Here is a 6,000-nt window from a genome sequence, read left to right on the forward strand (position 1 = left end):
GTTAAACCTTAGTCTGGAAAAATTCGTTTCCATTTTACAAGAAGTGTGTTATTTGGGGCACATTATCATCCAATATTGGAGTTGCACTGTTCCACGACTTGTTGATGCTGTAAAAGATTTATCGACACCCAATGCAGTAAAGGAATTTCAAGTATATTTAGGCCTCGCCAGTTTTTATGGCAAATATGTCCTAAAATTCACTGATATTGGAAGATCCCTTACAAAATTATTAAGGAAAGGAATAAAGTTTTATTGGTCACCATATGGTGAAGCAGTATTTGTAAAACTAAAAGATTTGTTAACATGTAGTCCAGTTCTTGTCATTCTAGATTTTCAGAGGCAGTTCTTCTCAAAACAGTTATTGTGATCGCTTCTCAATTTTGGTTATTGAAAACTTGATACCAGTGTCTGAGTTTAATGTGTACAGCACCGAAGATGATCACTATGTGATCAAAAATCGATTCTGCTATCAATGAAACATCAATATTACGACCAACGCTGACCTTCCTTTTAATAACAAATCATGCTACAATCAAATGGTTATTAGGACTTAGGGATCCAAGTCGTAGGTTAACTAGATGGGTGTTGTATCTCAGTGAGTTTGATTTCGAAGTAATACATCGTCCAGAAAGATCATACGTAAATGCAGACAGCCTCAGTCACAAAGCACAGGTCGTGGAATGCGCTGGCACAGAAAAAGATGAGAGGATCGAAGCACAAAACGATGTTCCAGGTTGTCAGCAGTTCTCCAGGCAGCTGCAGCTGAGCATGGAGGATGGAGTATTGTACAGTAAGATGAGATTCTGGCTACACATTATACTGCCAGAGCGATTACAAAACGAAGAGTTGAGGCAGGTCAATGATTCGATTGTAGCAGGTGAGAATGGTCGCAGAGCAACAGAATGCCGAGTACTGGCAAATTACAGGTGGGTAACATGCAGACAGGAGGTCGATCAAACGTAAAGAAAGAATTGCATACCATCTGGACAGAGGGCGGAGCTCAGACACCAAAGGTTTATGTTACGAAAGCTGTCGGAGGCAGATAAACAATTTAAAATCGTTGGGTTGGGCGTCCTTGGACCTGTTGTGTAAACACCAGCAGCAAGCGAGTATGTTTTGACGATAATCGATCATTTTTCACATTTCGTTTCTATCTACTTCTACATCTACATGGCTACTCCTCATATCACACTTAAGTGCCTGGCAGAGGTTTCGTTGAACCACCTACTCAATAATTCTCTGCTATTCCACCCTCAAACACCGCATGGAAAAAACGAAACTTATATCTTTCCGTGTGAGCTCTGATTTACCTTATTTTATTATGATGATCGTTTCTCCCTATGTAGGTCCGCGTCAACAAAATATTTTTGCATTCCGAGGAGAATATTAAATAAGGTGGTTGAAATTTCATAAGAAGATTCCTCCGCAACAAAAAATGCCTTTGTTTTAATGGTGTTCGTCCCAAATCTTGTATCATGTCCGTAGCACTCTCTCCTCTATTTCTCGATAGCGCAAAACGTGTTGTCCTTCTTTGACATTTGTCAATACACTCCATTAATACTACCTGGTAAGAATCCAACAACGTGCAGCAGTACTCCTAACGTGGATGAAGAAGTATGGTGTAGGCAGTCTCTTCAGTAGATCTGTTGCATCTTCTAAGTGTTCTACCGATACAACGCTGTCTTCTCAATAACACTTCCTACGTGTAGTTTCCAGTTTAAGATGCTCGTAATTGTAATTGCTAGGCATTTAGCTGAATTTATGGCCTTTAGATTTGCTTGATTTATCGTGTAACTGAAGTTTAACGGAGTCCTTTTAGCAGTCATGTGGATGACCTCACACTTTTCATTATTTAGGGTCAGTTGCCAATACAGATATATTGCCATACAGGTATCTTATTTAAATCGTTTTGCAATTTATTTTGTTTTTCTGATGACCTTACTAGATGATAAATTACGGCATTATCTGTAAACAACCTAAGGCAGCTGATCAGATTACCTCATAAGTCCTTTATACAGATAAGGAACAACAGAGGGCCTTACTAGTTTGGGAAACGTTTGAAGTCACTTCTGTTTCACACGATGACTTTCCGTCAGTTACTACGAAATGTGACCTCTGTGACAGGAAATTACGAATCCAATCGCATAACTTAGACGATATTCCATACGCACGCAATTTTGTAACAAGCCACTTGTGAGGTACAATGTAAAAAGCCCTCTGGAAATCTTAGAAATACAGAATAAATTTGAAATGTTTGGTCGATAACACTCAACACTTTGAGTGAGTAAAGAGCTAGTTGTCTTTCACAAGAACGATGTTTTCTAAATCCGTGTTGACTTGTGTGTCAATAGACCATTCTCTTCGAGGTAATTCATAACGTTCGAACACAAAATATGATCCAAAATCCTTCTGCATATCGACGTTAATGGTACGGGCCTGTAACTTAGTGGGTTACTTCTACCATATCTCTTGAATATTGGTGTGATCTATGCAACATCCCAGTCTTTAGGTGGAAATATTTCGTCGTGTGATCGGTTGTATATGATTCTTAAGTATGGAGCTATTGCATCGGCACACTCTGAAAAGAACCTAATTGGTCTACAATCTGGACTGGAAGACTTGCTTTAATGAAGTGACTTAAGTTGTTTCACTACCTCTGGGATATCAACTTCTAAGATACTCATGTTGGCAGCTGTTCTTGATTCGAATTATCGAATATTTACTTCATCTTCTTTGGAGAAGGAATTTCGGAAGGCAGTGTTTAGTAACTCTGCTTTAGTAGCAGTGTCATCCATAGCATTTCCATTGCTATCGCGCTGAAAAGGCTTTGACTGTGTCTTGCAGATAGCTAACTTTATATATCACCAGAATCTCTTTGGGGTTTCTGCCAAGTTTCGAGACGAAGTTTAGTAGCGGGAACTATTATAAGCATTTCAAATTGAAGTCCACGCTGAATTTCGAGGATCTGTAAAAGATTGCCAATCTTGAGGGTTTTAAGTTCGCTTAAATTTGGTACACTTGTTTCGTTGTTCCTGCAACAGTGTTCTGACCTGTTTTGTGTAGCATTGGGATCAATTCTGTAGTGTGTTAATGTATTTGGTTAAAATCTCTCAATTGTTGTCTATACTATTACTTGAATTCAAGTCACATCTGGCCTACACTTACAATGTCAGTCTGGAAGAAGTGGAGATTGTCTGTCAGGAAGGTGTCAAGCTAATTTTTATCTGCTTTTTTGAATAGATGTATTTTTCATTTATTTTTTGTGGATTTTGGACTTAAGATATTCAGTCTCGCTACGACAAATTAAGTGTTGACTAATCCCTGTGTCTGTTTTGATGCTCGTTATTAGCTCAGGATTATTTGTTGCTAAGAGGTCAAGTGTGTTTTCACACCCGTTTACAATTCGCGTGGGCTGATACACTAACTGCTCGAAATAATTTTCAGAGAAGGAGGTTAGTACAATTTCGGACGTTGTGTTATGCATACCGCCGGATTTAAACACGTATTTTCGCCAACATATCCAGGGTAAATTGAAGTCACATCAACTATAATTGTATGAGTCAGGTTCGTGTTTGAAATTAGATCATATGAGTTGGGAGGTTGGTAAAAGGATCCAATTAGTCTTTTATTCCGGTTTCCTAGAACGACCTCTACCAAAAAAAAAAAAAAAATGGTTCAAATGGCTCTGAGCACTATGGGACTCAACTGCTGAGGTCATTAGTCCCCTAGAACTTAGAGCTAGTTAAACCTAACTAACCTAAGGACATCACAAACATCCATGCCCGAGGCAGGATTCGAACCTGCGACCGACCTCTACCCATACCAACTCACAGGAACTATCTACTTTAATTTCGCTATAAGATAAACTACTCCTATTGGCAACAAACACATCACTGGCAACTGTATTTTGTCTCTCCCTTCTGAGGAGCGTTGACTCCTTCAAAAAAAATTTCGGCTGAACTTATGTCCGGGTTCACCAAGCTTTCAGTGCCTATAACGTTTTGAGCATCAGTGCTTTCTATTAGAGCTTGAAGCTCTGGTACCTTCTCAACACAGCTACGACGGTTTACAACTGCTATACCGATAGTTTCTAGATCTACATTCTTCCTGTGTTCGACCTGCACCCTTTGAGACTGAAGCTCTTTTTGTGTTTCCCCGAGATCTTCTAACCTAAGAAACCGCCCAGTCCACGCCACATAGCTCCCGCTACCCCTTAGCCGCCTCCTGTGCGCAATGAACTTCTGACCTATTTAGCGGTGCCGAAAACCCCACCATCCTACGGCGCAACTTTGGTTGAGACCTTCCATTGGGCTGTGTACCCGAGGTCCACAATCGGTCCTGCTGACTATGCTATAAATGGTGAACTGCTTTTATCTCGCAAGCGAGACTGGCAGCCTTTACCACTTCTGATAGTCACTCGAAACCAGAGAGAATCTCTTCCGATCCAAAGCAACGTATATCACTGGTACTGGTGAGAGCCACCACCTGCAGTTGGCTGCACACAGTGCTGTTAATGGCTTGTGGAAGGACCCGTTCCACGTCTGGAATGACTCCACCTGGTATGCATACGGGGTGCACTTTGACTTTCTTCCCCTACTTGGCAGCCATCTTCCTAAGGGCCCCATAATGCACCTAACATTGGAGCACCCAGCTACGAATAATCCCATTCCCTGTGACTGCCCAGATCTTGCATGCTGAGTGGTTTCCTTTCAAACAGGACAAGTGACTGCATTTGGCTGAGGGACACTTTCAGCCACAGATACCACCTAGAAAGTGTTTGTCAGACTAACAGGAGAGGCCTTACGTTCGATCTTTCGGAGCCTGCCACGACGCAAAGTGACCTCCCACTTGAGCATAGGTGAAGGGTCAACCTCGAAACGAGCAGTAACTGGGCTGGCCACTGGTGCAGACTGATCGCGGACTCGTAGGTCGTGCTGGACGTTCGCTGGATCCCCAAGGCCAATCCACAGCAGTGATGCTCATCCACTGCAGCCTCCAGCTGTGTAACGGAAGCCAACACAGCCGCCAGCTGAGAGTGAAGTGTTACCAACACAGCTCACATCCACACACAGCAATCACAGTCCATATCGATACTAAAGACGGTGGAAAACTACACTACACTGACAAACAATGGATTATGGACACGCGTTTGAACCTCTACTGAACACACTAAAACACAATTATTGTGTCTACTAAAATAGATTAACACGCAGAGACCAAACACCAAAACAACCAAAGTACACAGGTGAAACTAAATAAATCGCTCCCGATTAGGAACCTGTAAAATGTTACAAAATCGGTTACTACGTGACACAAACGAAAACGCGAGAACTGTGTCTAAATATTAAATTGATATGCAGAAATTCAACAACTAAGCTACCAAATCACACAGATGGAATTATATAACTTGCCCCTGGTTAGGAACTCGAAGAATTCCACGAAATCAGTTATCCCCCTGTTACTGCTCTGTCCTGGCCGGCGGCTGCTGCCTAACTGACTAATGCCAACGAGCGCTCAACAGATAGCCGGCCGCTGTGACCGAGCGGTTCTAGGTGCTTCAGTCTGGAACCACGCGACCGCTACGGTCGCAGGTTCGAATCCTGACTCTGGCATGGATGTGTGTGATGTCTTTAGGTTAGTTAGGTTTAAGTTGTTCTAAGTTCTAGGGACTGATGACCTCAGATGTTAAGTTTTTATTTATTTTTATTTTTATGGGACTTAACTGCTAATGTCATCAGTCCCTAAGCTTACACACTACTTAACCTAAATTATCCTAAGGACGAACACACACACCCATGCCCGAGGGAGGACGCGAACCTCCGCCGGGGCCAGCCGCACGGTCCATGACTACAGCGCCTAAGACCGCTCGGCTAATCCCGCGCGGCAGATGTTAAGTCCCATAGTGCTCAGAGCCATTTAAACCATTTTGATCAATAGATTTCAAAACGAACGAACAAACGACTATCGACACGCGCTACGAAACACTACTGTAGACCCTGA

Source organism: Schistocerca serialis, chromosome 3 (assembly GCF_023864345.2).
Source record: "Schistocerca serialis cubense isolate TAMUIC-IGC-003099 chromosome 3, iqSchSeri2.2, whole genome shotgun sequence".
Classification (NCBI taxonomy): Eukaryota; Metazoa; Arthropoda; class Insecta; order Orthoptera; family Acrididae; genus Schistocerca; species Schistocerca serialis.